Raw genomic sequence first — 17,835 nt, forward strand, 5'->3', positions numbered from 1 at the left:
AGCAAAATCACCTGAGAGCTTGTTAAAAGGGAAGGTTCCTAGGACCCACAGCCAGAGGCTCTGATTCGGTCCATGTGAGGTAGGTCCCAGGAACTCCCATTTTTGACCAGCTCCTCATACAGTTCCTGTTACAGGTGACTGGTCCATGCACCAGTCTAAGAACATGGGTCTGACTAATAAAGCCTAGATGAGAGGCCTGTCCAACAAGGACAGGGATAGACAGCACCATGTTGCTTGAGACATCTGGGGCAAAAGGCCTGGGTCATCTGAGATTGTATCTCCAACCATCTCCCTCTGTGGTGGCTGTTAGTGGGCAATTCTGTTACATATACAGAAAGAACAGCCATGCCAATGAGGTGACTATGAGCTGGCCCTCGAGGGACAGGGGGAGGGGACAGCTCCTCTGGGGAATGAGAGGAAGTGGTTCCCTGGTACAGAGTCTCTGAGGAGAAATCTCCCCTTGTCTTTGCCCCCACAGGTAGATAGGAAACTCTTGAATGTAAGACTGAGGGCGATGGGGAAGCCCGCCAGGAGAGCCCCCATGTGTGGAAGCTGGTCTCCAAAGATGGCTCCCAACAAACCACGCCTCCCAGGAGTCATACCCTTGTGTGGGCCCTGCTCACACTATTCCGGGCTGACCTCTGGCTCACTTTAACCAGTGCAATGTGGAAGACATGACCTAGTGTAACTGGTGAGGCTGAGCCTTAATAGGGGTCCGCAGCTTCAGTGTTTGCTTCCTGGAGGCTGCTTCTTGAACCAAGCTGCCGTGCTGTGGGGAAGCCAAGCAGCCACGAGGGTGTGGCCCAGTAGGGAGCGACTGACGTCTGGGCAAGTGGGAGTGGGTCCAGGGAAACAACCATGTGGGATCTTCCAGCCATCCCAGCATCTCAGCCTGCACCAAGTTAAGCAGAAGAAGGGGCTGATAAGGCCACTAGATCATGCAACAGTGCACTGGTACTGCCTGAAGTCACTAAGTCTTGTGGTAGTTCACCCACCACGCAGCCAGGAATAACTGAAGTGGACTTTTCCGCAGAACCTACAGGTCACGTCTGAATTCAGGGCCTGAGCCAAACCAGGATGATTGCCCCCTGTGTTCCCACGTTCAGAGCTGTGTGCAGGACCACATCATTTCCAGAAAGAGTGGTTAAGTCTCCTGCGTAGAGCTATGTTCTTGCTTACGAGGAAAACCAAAACAAAACCCAAAACAAAGAAATACTGCAGCTTTTCCTACCCACTTCCAAACAGTCATACAAAATCGTAAGCTAGTGAGAACTCGGGAATTTTGCTCCAAGCTTGTGTTCACACATACTTACCCCTAAGCACAAAAGAAATGAAATTATACAATAAGAAAATTGCTCTGATTTTAACAGTCATAAAATATGACCAGAGAGCTGTGTGTGGAGCCATCCAGTGATTTCAGGGAGTGAAGAAGATTCTATGGAAGGCATATGTTTGTCGTGCTCAGCAGAGAGACATAATTACTATCCTCGGGTTGCCTGGTTCCCGATCCTTATAATGAGTAAGATATTTAGAGTCCGAACTGTTTATGTGACATTTCAATAAGTAATGCAGAGATTTGACAACATTTCCATATTCCTCTTTTCAAGTCTGAATGCCTCTGCCTTAATCCAAGCTCCTTGGCATTTATTACTGTTTGTTACACTAACAAGTAAGATTATGAGAATTCTAATGAAGGCTTCCAGTGAAAAACTCTGTGATTAAAATGGCATAATAACAGTTGCTTGCATTTATGTACCTGATTACCATAATCTATTTAGTACGAGTAAACATACAAACAGAAGGAGAAAAGCGAGCCCACTGGCCGCCTCCGCTGAAGGGGAATTTGAAATGCAAGCGAGACAATGTAAATATGTAAATGTCTTTGTATATTCTTTTCATCTCTCTCCCTTCTCCTCCTTGCCTTTTTTTTTTTTTTTTTTGTTTGCTAATGAGAAGACTATACCATCATATGTGGTCCCTGCTCTACCAGGCTGAGATGCATTTGGGGGCCATCTGCTGGGCCCAGCATCTTAAACAATGCCACCCAGAAAGCTCTGGATATATTTGCAGCCACCTTTGACATTCTGGGAGAGAAGAAATGGTATCTCAAAGACACTAGACTTTGATGTTTTTAGTCTAAACACTTAGTTCAGCTGTTACTCCATTAATGCAAGGCCCGGTGGGGCATGGCCGGGCCGGACCCTGCCTTCCTCCTCCCGCCGTCGACCTTCCCTCACGAACACCACACTGTCAACAAATTAACAGCCATCATACCGGGTTTCTAAATTACTCTCCCTCTGTATCTCTGCTGGCTTCATTATTTTTAATTCTTAATAAAATGTCAGGCAAGAGAGAGACTGGCATTTTCCGCTCCATAAGGGATCTTGAAGAACTCGCTGAAGCCTGGGACTGGATACTTCGGTTTAAAAGTGGGGACAGGGAAGACATCCCATTTGAGAAATACTTGAAATCCCAAGCATGGGGTCCCAAATATGTTGGAGGAAGGACATGGCATAGGCCTGTTCTCGTTTTTCAAAGGAGGGGGACAATTTCTCAACCAGGAGCATGTGGTCGTTGATCTGGCCTCACACAGGAAGGCACAGTCGGTTAAGTGTCTGACTCTTGATTTCAGCTCAGGTCACGGTCTCACACCCACAGTCTCAGGGTCATAAGATCAAGTCGTGCATCAGGCTCTGCATGGGGCATGGAGCCGATGGAAGACCTTCCCTCTCTTCCTCTCCTGCTCCTCCCTGCCTCACTTGCACTCCCTCTCTCTATCTCAAAAAGTAATAAATAAATTAATTAATAATAGTAAATAAATAATAATAATAAAGATAATTTTGTTGTTCTTTCCCGACAACTGTGAGGCTTATAAAAAATCCTGGAATACTCCTATCTAGGGAGTACTTACAGCTAACTTTTTTCGAGCCTCCACTATATTCTAGGCCCTGTTCTAAGTGCTTTCCGTGTGTTATTAAATTATCCCTCACAGGGGCAATGGGCTAAGCCTCCACCTTCAGCTCAGGTCATGATCCCAGGGTCCTGGGATCGAGCCCTGCATAGGGCTTTCTGCTCAGCAGGGAGCCTGCTTCCTCCTCTTTCTGCCTGCCTCTCTGCCTACTTATGATCTCTGTCTGTCAAATAAATAAATAAAATCTAAAAAAAAATTATCCCTCCCAATAACCTTGTGAGGAAGACCTACTACAGATGAAAAAATTGAGACCACAAAGGCTAATAAGTAGCTTTGCCCAGGATGGCCTTGGTTTAATAAATGAGGAAATCAGAATTCTAACCCAGGCAGCCTGAAGCCGGAGCCTGCACTTTTCTACAAAACTAAATTAAATTTTCTGTCCTCCATTGCTGAAAAACCACCACTCTAATTAGAAAACCATATATCCTAAAAACGACACAATGTGGCCCCAATGCTTAGTAATCCTGTATTATCCACTGGCTATAATCGTGAATATGATACAATCATCACAAATACAGCATCACTGTTTTTAGGAGAGACTGTTACTTCCATCCCGACACATTTCTAGCACACACTAGCACACATTTTTCAAATGAAAATATTTTTGAAGAAAGGAGACGGGTGGCGTGCAAAGAGGTAAGAACATTTATCACTAACAGCGATACACCCCATTGTTTGCCCACCCAGCCCCACACTTACCTGCACATATGGTGGAGTCTGGAAGCCCGTATGCTAAGCACCATATGTACCAAATAATCACAGGGGTAGGTTAAACAGACAGCCTTCCCCCTAATTTGACCAATTTAGCATTTGGGGAGTAGCCTGTCTGTGCCTATCTTGGGAATTTTTTAAACAATGGATTGAAAGAGAAATTAGGGGAGGCAGACAATATTTTGGAATCAACCTAATAAATGTGAACAGCTGCGATACAGACCATCGCACAATAAATGATGGGCTCATCCTCACAGGAAAAAATAAATGTTGGCCTCCCCCGGGTCTGTCCTTTGCCAGCGGCTCTGCGCCTGGGCAACCTGTCTACTTGCGGGATGATTTCCACTCCCACCGATGTGCTGTTGGGCCTCCCTCTGTCACTCTGGCTCAGTCCCCTGAATGCAATCCCCGTGTGGTCACCAGACACCCCACTGGGACCCATTTCCAACTCAACGGGTCCAAACACCAACTTTTCCTCGTGGAATCTCCGTCTTGGTTAAGTTGTGGCAACACCCATCCGTCACGCCACCCAAGCTTAGAAAACGAACGAGATCCTAGACTACCGCACACCCCACTGTCCATATGGACTCAGTCCCCAAAGCTTGTTGATTTCATCTCCTAAAAATGCCTTCCAGCTGGCCCCTTTCCTCCCTGTCCCTGCCGCTGCCCAAGATTGGCATCTACATCAGTCTGCTAGGGCTTCTGCAACAAAGCACCACAGACGGGGAGGCTCAAGCAGCAGCAATTTCTTTTCTCACAGTTGTGGGGGTTGGAAATGCAAGATCAAGTTGTCAGCAGGACAAGTTTCTTCTCCTTGGCTTGTAGATGGCCCTCTTCTACCTGTGTCTTCACGTGGTCTTCCCTCTGTACATCTGTGTCCTCATCTCCTCTTCTTATGAGGGCACTAGTCATATTGCATTGGGGCCCAACCCAATTCTAACTTAATTACTTCTTTAAAGATCCTATGTCCCAATACAGTCCCATTCTGAGGTCCTGGGGCTTAGCTCTTCAACATAGGGATTTGTGGGTTAACACAATTCAGTCCCTAACAGGGTCCTTAACATCTCTTGCCTGCACTACCATAAAAGCCTGCCTTTCCAAGGTTTCTATAGCTATAAGGCCCTATAGTTCCCCAAATTCCTCTTGTTTAAAAAGGTTTATTTATTTATTAGAGAGAGAGAGTGTGTGTGAGAGAGAGCATGAGTGGGGGGAGGGGCGTGGGGAGAGAATACCCAAGCAGAGTCCTGAGGAATGTAAAGCCTGATGCGGGGCTTGATCTCAAAACCCATGAGATCAGGACCTGAGCCGAAACCAAGAGTCAGATGCTTAACTGACTGCGTCACCCAGCCACCCCCCTGTAGTTTCCAAATTTTCTGATGAGGACCATGTACAGCTTCTCTATTAGGAAAAAAAAAATCAATGAATTATCACTTTATGAATGATTAAGAATAATTTTGAAGAAAACTGTGATGGTTTCCCTGGTTAAACTCCGTGGATGTTCTCAATGTCCTGCTTGAAGCCTCTCCTCTCCTGTCACGTGTCTCCATTTACCATCCCACAACCTTAGCTCCGAACTCTCCCTTTACATTTCCTTTTTACAAGCCGGCCCATTGGCTGGATGCTTGGCTGGATTTTGGTTGGGGGCCCCCCAACCTGCATTTCACATTCTCCAGTTAACAGACTCCAGAATTACTAGAGAGCACAGAATGGGACATTGGGTCATGATTCAGGCATTGTCTGTAAACACTGAGATCCATTTTGAAATCAAAACATGGACTCATGTTCTTTCATACACATACTGGATTTGATGGATTTTTACCTTATTTGGCAATTTAGAAGAGCTTTGTCTGCTCCCTTCCTGGGGGGACACAGGGGCACGTGATCTTCCCTGTGCCCATCCATATTCCAGTTGCCCAGGCTTTGCCAGGAAGGTGGTGCCTCACTGTGGCTGAGCTCCCAGTACTCAAGGGGGACAAAAGCACCACCTCTAGTCTCCAGCAGGGTAGGAGGCATGGCTTTCTAGAAATGGAGACTGCACCCTGGTCCCTGACATAGAGAGGAAGCCCCCAGAACTTGTGCAGGGCTGAGACAGCCTCGGCAGAGCTCCGCATGACAAACTGGCCCCCACCCTTGAAGTCTTCCCCTCCTAGCCTTTCAGAAGGTCGAGATTTCCCCCTTGCAGAGTTCCGGCCCTCAGGAAACTCACCCCTCTCCCTTCTGAAGGTCTACTGGTCTATGCCCACTCCTATCCTTGACAATATCAGGAGATGGGACCTCCTTGTGGGCTCTCTCAGTTTGGGTCCCAACAGGGAAGAACAGAGCCAAGGTAGAGGATACCTTGAGGAAGGTTAATTTATAAAGGGACTAATTCCAACAATGGGACCAGGTTGTGCGGGAACCTCATGGGATGGTGTAAGACTTGAGCTAGAGGTAGTTGAGTTGTCCCCACCCTTTGGCCCAAAAGGGGAAGGGAGAGAGAGATTACCAGAACCCAGAGGAAAGAAAATAGTACAGAACAGGCTGCCCTGGGAGGAACACTGGCCTCCCACTGTAGGACCTAGCCAGCCCCAGGAGATGTCTAAGAGAGGAAGCCAGGGAGATAGATGACTCAGGTTCCTCCCTCCCCACGAGGCTGACAGAGTCCAACCAGAGGAAGCCAGGAGCGGAGACCAGGGTGGGGGTAGTGGAGAGTGAACCAAGAGAGGCAAAGGCTGATTTGCTTTCCATCCTCACTGACCTGCAGCAGGGTCTTCTCTCCTCTAAGCCAATGTCTGTGTCTGATGACCTCTGGTGCTCCCGGCTTGAGGCCACAACCCCCCATCTCTGCCTCTCTCCTCCTCTCTGTCTTCTCTTCTGTCTCAAACCATCCTCTGCCTTGCTTTTATAAGGACACTTCTCATTGGATTTAGAGCCCAGATGACTGACTAATCCAAGATGATCTCAAGATTCTTTTTTTTAAAGATTTCATTTATTTATTTGACAGAGAGAGAGAGAGAGAGATCACAAGTAGGCAGAGAGGCAGAGAGAGAGGGGGAAGCAGACTCCCTGATGAGCAGAGAGCCCAAAGCGGGACTCGATCCCAGGACCCTGAGATCATGACCTGAGCCAAGGGAAGAGACTTAACCCACTGAGCCATCAAGAATCTTGATCTCAAGATTCTTAATTACATCTACAAAGAGATTTTCTTCTAAATAAAGTCACATTCACAAATTCCAGTGATTTGGATATGGACATATATTGGGGTGGGGGGACTCTATTCAACCCAGGGTTGGCCTCCCACCAACTTTCTCATGCCCTGAGTCCATTACTTTTTTTTTATTTTTATTTTTTAAAGAATTTATTTATTTGACAGACAGAGAGTGAGAGAAGGAGAGAGAGCACAAGCAGGGGGAGCAGCAGAGGGAGAGAGGGAAGCAGGCTCCCTGCTGAGCAGGAAACCCAATGTGGGACTCCATCACAGGACCCTGAGATTGTGACCTGAGCCGAAGGCAGAGGCTTAACCCACTGAGCCATCCAGGCGCCCCTCCATTCCTTTTCTTCTCATGGGTGCCCATCTCCAGGAAACCCCTGCCACCCACTTCACATCATCATTCTTGCGAAAGCTCTGTCTATACCCTTCCCCTCCCATTGTGTTGGCCTCAGCTGCCACCTCTGTGCCTGGGGCCCCCATAACTATGCTGGAGGTGATGAAGAGAACTTCTCAGGTCTTTTCCAGAAATAACACTTCAGGGCATTCACAGCTAGCTGCCTTGACATTGGTCATAACCACTAAAGGTATAATTTTGATATAAGTCAAGCATCAGTGGCCAGAAAAAAAAATTTAGTTCCAAGCATTTAAGATAGTGATTCCTAGGTGTGACAACAACTGCTAAGCACCCCCTCCCACCCCCCAGAATCCATTCTCTTCTATTTGTGTTAGCTTGAGAGCTCCTAGTTGGCTTTAATTGGTGCTCCCCGGCCCGTCCCCTGTAAACTACATTTCCCAGCCTCACCTGTAGTCATGTGACTAAAAGAGGCCAATGGATTATGAGCAGAAATCCCACTTGCAACCCCTGAGACTTACCTTCAAGGGAGGTGGTGTGGCCTCCACTTCCTCCTCCCCTTCCTGCAGATGGGAATGTGGCATGATGGAACCAGGGCTGCCATCAACACAAGAGAGGGACTGCAACAGAAGGGAGCATGACAAAGCAGCAAGATAAGAAGGCTGGAGCGGCCATCTTGGCAGAGGGATGCTGTACATAGACTGCACCACGAGACAGAACTGCACTTCTCCTGTGTCAGCCCTGCTGCGCTATACTGAGAAGGGTGTTCATGGCTGAGTGATTTACCAAAGCAGTGCCACCCTCCACCCACCCACCCCCCACTACCCAGGGAGGCTGGTAAGGGCATGGGGAACCCAGGCCCAAGAGGGAAGCCAAGAAAATATCTCAGGCAAAAGTCTTAATGTGTCTGGGCTTCAGCCTGAAACTACAGGGGGTCTTTGGGTTAGACACTGGACTGCAGAGTCACCTCGAGCCAGAACAAAGAAGGTTTGCCCTGATGAGGGAGCAGAAGGCAAGCTGAGGACAAAGCACAGGCTGATACCCCACAACCCCACCCCCCGCCACCCATGGTGGGATACCAAGGACACTCCTCAGGCACTCCTGGCTTCCCTAAAACTAAGGGAAGGAAAAAAAAAAAAAAAGGTTGACAAAAGAGACCACAGTCCTGCAAGATAGGAGCCTCCCTCAGTTTACCAATGTCTTAGTGATTTACAAGAAAAAAAAGTTATTTTATTTTATTTTATTTTTTCAATGTTCCAAGATTCCCTGTTTATGCACCACACCCAGTGCTCCATGCAACACATGCCCTCCTTAATACCACCACCAGGCTCACCCAACGCCCTACACCTCTCCTTTCCAAAACACTCAGTTTGTTTCTCAGAGTTCAGTTTCTCATGGTTCATATCCCCCTCCGATTTATGCCAACTCACTTCTCCTCTCCTTCTCCTAATGCCCTCCATGTTATTCCTTATGCTCCATGAGTAAGCGAAACCATATGATAATTAACTTTCTCTGCTTGACATTTCATTCAGCACAATCTCTTCCAGTCCCGTCCATGTTGATACAAAAGTTGGGTATTCATCCTTTCTGATGGAGGCATCATACTCCATAGTATATATGGACCATATCTTCTTTATCCATTTGTCTGTTGAAGGGCATCTTGGCTCTTTCCACACTTTGGCAACTGTGGCCATTGCTGCTATGAACATTGGGGTACATATGGCTCTTCTTTTCACTACATTTGTATCTTTGAGGTAAATACCCAATAGTACAGTTGCAGGGTCATTGGGTAGCTCTATTTTTAATTTCTTAAGGAATCTCCACATTGTTTTCCAAAGTGACTGCACCAACTTGCATTCGCACCAACAGTATAAGAGGGTTCTCCTTTCTCCACATCTTCTCCAACATATTTTGGTTCCTATCCTGATAATTTTGGCCATTCTAACAGGTATAAGCTGGTATCTCAATGAGGTTTTGATTTGAGTTTCCCTGATGGCTAATGATGATGAACATGAAAAAAAAATTCTTATTAATAACCTCACTTCCAGAAGGAAACTCCCAACTGCCTTAATGTTAACGCTTTACTCCACACCCTAGGGGCAGGCACTCTTTCTGCCCATGGATCCTGTCTCCAAGCTTTAATAAAACCACCATTTTGCCCAAAGACATCTCAATAATTCTTTCTTGGCCCTCAGCTCCAGACCTCACCCCACCGAGCCTCACCTATATTCCAAAACTACATCATGCACCATAACCACACTTCATCCCTCTCCACATTTGGCAGATCAGCTCCAGGCATCTGAGGGCAGTTCTGTGAAGGTGATTCGGAGGTACTGGCCATTGAAAAGTGAAAGAAATCTTCAGCGCCTGAAGGCTGCACAGAAATGGTAGAAAGGGATATGGGCAAGCTCCGACATTATCTGCCAAGGGAAGCTTTGCTACATCAAAATTGAAAGGCAAATAGGACATAATGAAAAGGCACCACAAGAAAGAGTGAAGGGGCCAACAGGATCCACACCATCCACTACAGAAGCTGCCCACCTCGTCTGACCCTCACCAGTGCTTCCTGAAAGACACAGTGAGTGACCAGAGGGGTTAAATCACCCTCCTCTTAGAGCCTCCTCTAAAGAGAGGGTGGCCGCATCACATGGCCATGTCATAAGTCTCCAGCCTTGTTATGACTCTGCCCTGGGTATCAATTAGGATTCAGGCTCAAATGATACAACCAAGACGTTTGCAGTGGGGAGATGCCTCTTCCGACATCCGAAAGTGCCCCCACTTAGCATTCAGAAGTCCCTTAGCTTTGGTTAGGACTCCGTTCAGCTGTGCCAGAAAACCCAGCTTAATGAGGGACTTAACAAAGCAGAGGGGTTTTGCACTCCTGTCTATGAGACCAGAGAATGGGTCCTGGGCATGACTGACATCCCATGCAATCAGGAATGCAGGCACATTCTCTCCTAATGCTCTTTCATAAGGAGCCCCACGGCCACCTCATGAGCCCAGAGGCTCTTCCAGCCCCAGCCATCATGTCAGGATTCCAGGTTGCTGAAAGTCAAAATGAAATGAAAAGGGCATGCTCTCTCCCTTGGAGGAAGCCTCTGGAAATTGCACACACCACTTGTGTTCACATCCTCCTGGCCTGAACTTGGTCGCAAAGGAGATTGGGAAATGTTGTCCTTAGTCTGGGTGGTCATGTGTCCAACCAGAAGTTTTATACAGAAAATGGAACAGATGTGGAGGAACACCCCGCAGCATTTGCCATATGTCTTGGGTGGGAGGTTGTGGGTCATCACATATACACACCCCTCTAACCACCTTACAGGGCTATTGAGACAATCAAAATAAATTATATATTACTTTTGCTACCATGTTTGAGAGCAGAGATGCTCTCTGTTTTGTTCATTGCTGGACCCCTGGCACAAGACAGTTCATGGCACAGCAAAGGAGCCCAATTCCAATGCTCGAAACATAAATATTCCTCAGCCAATAAAATGTATCGGCACACGTGGACCATTCTCCCTAACTACGTGGAAAAAGTCATTAGTAAATCTCAAGAAGGATTGGCAATAGTACCAGATGTTGAAATCTATTAGAATTTGTAGCTTGATATTTTAAAGGAGAAAACAACATTTTGTTATTCTATCCTGCAGAGTCACAGTGGTCAGCCCGTCACCTATTCTGACATCCAAATTAGAGACCACGTTTCCCCTGGACTCAGGAAAATAAAAACTGAGCATTTAAATTAGCTGTCAGCCAAGTAGGATCTTTTCTACATTACAACATGAATTTGGACACTATTTAGGTAACAATTTGGTAGCATCTATCAAAATTACCAATGCACAGACTTCCTGACTTAACAGTGCTAATTCTAGGGATCCATCTTTAGGGCATATATGCAAATGACAATTTACAGGTCATTTCATTTCAGCACTGCTTGTAATAGTAAAAAACTGGAAATGATCTAAATGTCTTTCAATGGGGCAATAGCTTAATAGATTGTAGTACACCCATATTACAGAAGGATGCCTTTTTTTTTAAGGAAGGAGCTTTTATATTTTTAAATGTATTTTTAATAAGGTATGACTGAGGTTTTTTTGTTTTGTTTTGCTTTTTAGATTTTATTTATTTATTTGACAGAAGGAGATCACAAGTAGGCAGAGAAGCAGGCAGAAAGAGAAGAGGAAGCAGACTCCCTGCTGAGCAGAGAGCCCGATGCAGCCAGATCCCAGGACCCTAGGATCATGACCTGAGCCGAAGGCAGAGGCTTTAACCCACTGAGCCACCCAGGCACCCCTCAAAATATGTTTCAAAGAAGAGAGAATTCCAGCTAATATGATGTGGTTTCTTTTTTTTTTTTTTTCCTTCTGCCTTCTTCTCCTCTTCCCTCCCTCCCCCCTCCCGCTCTGCTTCCTCTCCCTTCTCCCCTTCTTCTTTTTTCTCCTTCTAGTTAAAACTGTAAATACTACCTAAGGAGAATGGCCTCTTTGCTTAGAACTAGCCTTAGAATCAACCCAGAAGCGGACGATCTTTTGGGTTGGAAGTGAGGACAGAATAAGGATACTGAATGTCTAAAACCTCCTGCGTCTTTCAAAATCCTGGACCTCGAGTTCTGCCCTGGTCACAGTCCCAGATGAGGAATGCTCTGTTCACACATTGAAGATGATCCTCGGAGCAAATCCAAGTCTCAGATTGGTGGGTTCAGCTTCCTCCACATCAGACTATAGGCAAAGTGGGAACCAGTTCCTCCCACTACACTTACGGAGACAGAGGGACTCCTTAGAGGAGAACCTGCTGCTGCAGAGAGCACAGGGAGGGGCCAGGAGGGGAGCACCTACCTTGCCTAGTCAGGCAGGAGCCCTGACCCTATGATCCTCCCACCACAAGAGCACACACAGCAGAAACCTAAATTTGTGTCCTAAATTTTCAGGACTTCTGGTCCTCACCAGTCCAGGGGAAACGTGTTCTCTAATTTGGATGTCAGAATAGGTGACAGGCTGACCACTGTGACTCTGCAGGGTAGAATGATAAAATGTCCTTTCCCCCTTTAAAACAGGCTGAACAGACAACCAAGGGGAGAGTCTACTGGGGATGGTTGGTGCAGGTTTATACCATGAAAGGGTTGAGGCAAATCTTATACTGAGGTGGAAAGAGGTCCAAGATGGGCTAAGAAATGAAAGCAGCTGCTTACCAAGCCTTATACAGTCTGGAAGGACATTCACCAACATTTTTCACAGTGACTTTCTGCAGGGGAATAGGGTTGGACTACTGGTGATTTTGCCTTCTGTACTATTTCAAAGTTGTTTCTGATTTACAATGGGCAAGAATTTTTTTTTTAATTTTGTAAATTTTATTTATTTATTTGTCAGAGAGAGAGAGAGAGAGAGCGCGCGCGCACACACAAGCAGGCAGAGGCGGAGAGAGAAGCAGGCCCCCCACAGAGCAAGGAGCCCCGATGTGGACTGCATCCTAGGACCCTGAGATCATGGCCTAAGCCAAAGGCAGCGGCTTAACCCACTGAGCCACCCAGGCATCCCCGGCAAACATTTTTTAAAGTGTGTCCTAAATATCATTTAACAGAGGTCGAAGGGCTAAGACGTCCCATGGTTGGGACGGGGTGGTAGAATCTCCAGGAAATAGCCTGGTCAGCCTCAGCCTCGGTGTGTGTCTGGGACTGGAAGCCCAAGGTCCTTGAGGAAGAAGGGACACACATACTTGAGGATGAGCCCCCAAGGGACCTGGAGCAATGCTTCTCAAACTCTAACGTGCCACGCATGAGCCGCATCACCCCCATCACCGGAAGCTTGGTTCATGGGGCTTCCGTCTCACTAGGTCGGGATGGGCCTAAGACTCTGGATTTCCACCCAGCGCCGCTGTAAATGCTGCTGAGGCCTGTCCTGGGGCCACACTGGTCTGGAGAGAGAGGGGGAAGGGGGCAGGTGTCACTTCAGTAAGCAGGAAAGGTAAAAAGTAAGACTCACATACACAGAACCGGAGGGGAAGGAGAAAGAGTCTAACAGAAGCGATGGAAGACAGCACAAAGGGGGGGAAAAAAGGGAAGAAGAATGTGCCGAGCTCCTGCTATTCCCCGCGTTCTCCAAAGCCCAGAAAGAGGCCGCGCGCGGGACAGGGGGCTGGGACCGTACCTGGGCACTGCGGCTGGTTCCCCCGCGGAGGAACGTGCGAGCCGCGGGCCCAGCGTGGGGGCCAATTTGAGGCGTGGGCCACGCGGCGGCGGGGTCCCGGCTTCCTGCGCGCTCAGCGGCCTCGCGCAGCTGGGGACTTGGGCCGGGCATCCCAGGTTGGGGAGTCTCCCATGGGCCTGGCGTTCCGGCTGAGCCGGAGGAGGGCGCTGGACCTCGGAGGCACCTTCCCCGATCCTCCGCAACGCCTGCGCCCAGGGCCCGGGACCCTGCGGGCACCTGTCGCCCCGCGCGCTTCTCCTCTCTCGCGGGGCCCTGCGCGGCCCGAAGCCCGCGGACAGAGATCTGGGCCCATCTCCTGCCCCGAATTTCTCGCGACGACCCGTTTGCCTGGGGTCAAGGGTGTCTGCCGCCCTGCCCACCCCGCAGAGCCAGGAGTGAGCCTCGCGGTTCTCATCCGGCGGTTTTGAACCTGGTTTAATTAGAGGGGAAACTTGTAGCTCTGACTCTATTGTTATTGTAGTCTTCTGCGGTGTGTGGAAACTCCAGTCAAACTCTCTGGGTATCTGTCTTATCTGCGGCCCTGACTTCGGTTTGCTGAGCTCTCTGGGACCTGTCCCTACTCGGGGCCCCACCGATGCGAAGAAGCACGTTCCAGCACTGTGAGGACCCTCCAGGCGGTCCCCAGCGGGGAGGGAGCCGGACCCTCGCCCTGGAGCGGGGTGAACCCTGGTGGGGGTGGGGAGAGCTCTGGTTATCACGGGGGCGCGAGGGGGGTGTCCTCCCGGGCAGGCCACGTAGAGGGTAGCAGGAGGCACAGCCGGGTGGGAGGAATTTCGGGCGCAAAGGGTAGAAGACCACGTGGGCGAAGGTGAGGGGAGGGGGGTGGGAAGCAGAGCCAGGGGGTGCTCCGGGTGGTACGAAAAGGAAAGAGGGAGCGGGAGACCCGAGAGAAGCAGGCAGGGATCAGGTCAGGACGGATCCCGAGGCCGAGGGGAAGAGGTCACACCGCTCCATTTTCCCGACGCAGCAAGCCAAGTCGTTCAACCCGGGTTTGCCACTGAGCATCAGTCACTCGGAGGCGAGACGCTCGGCGCTCTCCAAGCGCGCAGCTGCCCCGGCTCTGCCCCGGGGTCTTGCTCCGTTTCGGGGTGGCTCCGGGAGGGAGCGCACGCACGTCCTGCCTCCGGGAGTCTGCGGCGCGCTGTTGTCACCTGTAGCCTGGAAGACTCTCTCCCTTCTTCCTCTTACCCAGAGTCTTGGCTCCAGACCGGATCAGAAGTTTCTCGGTCCCTTCTGCCCGCACCACCCTATACCCGAGTGCAGCGCGCCTCACTTCAGGGCCAGCTACCCGACCAGCGACCACCAACCCCACCCGTGACCCCCAACCTGTTCACTCTGCTCCTCCCCCCTCCGCATTAATCTGCTCGCTGGGCCTGGGAGGAGGAAAGAAATGGTGGAGAGAAAGGGGAGGCGCCTGGAGTCTTTCCGACCTGGAGAGGGAGCGGATGGAAAGGTCGGACTGAGCCACCAAAGCCCCTGGAACTTGGGATCCAGTGGGCTGGAATCCAGGCCCTGCCCTGACTTTTAGTCTTCAATATCTTCATCTGTAAAATGGGAACCACGCGCCTCCAACTTGACACCGAAGGGCTGTTGCACAATTTGGATGAGATAACCAGGAGATGAGATCTTTAAAGTCAGTTCCCAATTGCCCCTTAGTCCTCTTCCAACTTTGTTTCATGGGGAACTTGGGGGGCCCAGGTTGACTTCAGTGGTCCTTTCCGGGCAGGTGGCGGTCTTGCTAGCTCAATGGGGGTGGGTGATTCAGTGGCAGAGCTGACCAGGGAGAAGGGGCGATTAGTGCTGGGGTTTCTTTGGGGACTTGTTTGTCACTTTCCCCTTGGCTTTCCCAGCACAGCACCCCTTCTCCCAAGCCCCTGGGCATTCCTTCCAGACTGCCCAGGCTGAGCCTCTGCTGACAGGTTGGGGCCCTGCATTCTCGGCACCTCACACTCAAACACCTTGAGTATCGACAGACGGTACAGAAGATGCAAAGGGAGGATGTCATTCGACTCTCCCCGTTCCTTGGAATCTTGCCACAGACATACTCTTAAAGGTAGCAGTAGCTTCTAGAAAACTTCATTTTAGGAATGAGACTCTAAATCCGAAAACAGCCACCCCCAAGACGGTGTCTGGGTCTCTGATGCTGCCTCCCTGGACCTGCTCCTCCGCTGCCTTCCTGGACCTGCTCCTCCACTCCCAGGACCTTGGACAAATGCCCACACCTCTCCTGAGAGTGTCAGTTCCCCAGTCTGCAAAATGGGTGTATGTAAAGGAAGTAAATGACCTTCCTAGGGCCAGGCATAGATTAAATGAGATGAAGATCTACTAAGTGTCAGGCAGGGCTTAATTCCCCTTAAGGAGACTTTTAGATGGAAGTCACTACCCTTGTCATTCTAAAGGCTCCCATATTCCAGCAGTCCAGATTAGATACCCTGGTTGACTGTGAACATGGAATATCACATGTATTTTGCCAGTCATGTTTCACACTAGCCCATGTGCACATCTGCATGCATGTGCATTCAGGAGTATTTACCAAGCACCCTCCACCGGTCAGGCCCTGTGCTCAGCGCTGGGTCCCAGACCGGGATGGCGCTGGACCGCTCTGGGAGCTGAACCTTACAAGGAAGACAGACGCTGCTGGTTTGCTGAGTCCTCCCCCAGAAGTCTTATTGCTCTCGTTTGCGCGCCAAACGCTGCCATTCCGCATCCCTTCTGGTTTCCGGACCTGGAAGAATGGCTGAAGTGCTTTTTTCTTTCCTTTCCGGTGCCTGCAGCCTCGCCTCCCACCGCCAGCCCTGGCTCGCCCTGAGCAAGGACGCGGCTCTCCTTGGCAGTCTGGCCTAGCCACTGCCTGAATGTGTGCAGGAACTCGGGGAAGAGAAAGGCGAGAACGCTAAAGAATGGCCCGGGAGGAACCCGGGAAGCAGTGGGAGGTCTGAGCCCTCGCAGCCCCGCGCTAGCCCGCCCCGGCCGATTTGGCACAAGCTCCTCCCGAGGCCGCCAGGCGACTGAGCAAAGGCCGGCCCCGACGCGCACCCGGTCTTTTGTGGGAGGGAAATACAAAGGAGAGGGAAAAACACGTCTTCCGTTTTGACGGAGGAGGCCGACAGCTTCTGGACGCCTGGGACAGCCAGGAACTCGCGGAGCCGGGCCGATTAGCCTCGGCAAGTGAGCATTCAATTTCGCGGGAAGGGGCTGCGGCGTTGCCCGGACCCACCCGGGATGTGCACACCAGGCGCCCGGCTCAAAACCTGAGCAAATGCCAGGACGCCTCCAGGACGCACGAGGGCATGCGCCGCGGGCCGGGATCTTGTCTCCGACTATTCCTGGAGGGGGTAGGAGGACTCGGAGACCCAAAGAGATGAGTCCTGCGACCCAGTAGCCCAGGGGGGCACAGGCTGCCCCTACCTCCCGAACAACTTCCTGGCAACCACAGAATGTTGGGGGGTGCTGCCGAGAGAAGGGGTCTACAGCCTAGAGCTGCCAGCCAGAGCTCCGGGCATGGGGAGTAAGGACCGCGAGGTGCCGCTGCACAGCCCCGAACAGCCACCCCTGCTCTAGCTCCGGCACAGGGCTAGGGCCTGCAGCGTCCATATGCGCTTTCACGGCGCGTAAGCCTTCTCTCCTGCCTCTGGATTCTGCCCTCCCAGGCTCTAAACACACATGGTGCCAGAATGGGCCCCTCAACCTTCCTCCCGGCTTCCAGCTCCAGCTACTGGAGCAAGAGCGTGAAGAACCCCAGATCGCTCACTCTCGCGGACCGCAGGACTCAGGACAGTCGCCGGTCGCAAGCAACAAAAGAAGGAACCAGGGCTCCAGGACACGAGCCACCCTGTGGATTAACCTCAGCATCGGCAACCCAGGCACACGCACGGTGCGCCTGCCGCCCTGTGTTAGATACACAGGCGTGCGCAGAAGTCCACACCTCGGCTGGTGGCCCAGAGCTCACATTCCCATGAATACCCTCACTGACGGTGGTCGGAGAGGCCTGAGGGAACCATCCTTTAATACCCGAGCTATCCCTGCTCCCCACCCCATCCCGTTCCCGCAGTTCGACCATAGACAGATTGTCCTAATTCCGCGGTTTTGCGGCTTCTTGCATAACCGTTGCACGACGTATCTCCAGGCTTCAGTTCTTCATGTTTTAAGTACATATTTAACGGATGGCTGCAGAGCCAACTGGGAAACACGCTGGCTGAAAAATAATGCTCCAGAAAGCACAAGATGGGGGTGAAGGCGAGCGCGCACTAGGTTTTCTATCTTCGTTTTACCCAGACACCGGGAGCAACACCATAAGCTTATTTTTGCATTTGTTTATTTTGTGCTTTCCGAATTTGAAGGCCAATTACTTTGTTTTTAAAGCTAAATATGCAAAGTGGAAGTTCCCGAACAACCACTAAACAGAGGA

This window comes from Mustela nigripes, chromosome 2, assembly GCF_022355385.1.
Source record: "Mustela nigripes isolate SB6536 chromosome 2, MUSNIG.SB6536, whole genome shotgun sequence".
In the NCBI taxonomy this organism is placed as follows: Eukaryota; Metazoa; Chordata; class Mammalia; order Carnivora; family Mustelidae; genus Mustela; species Mustela nigripes.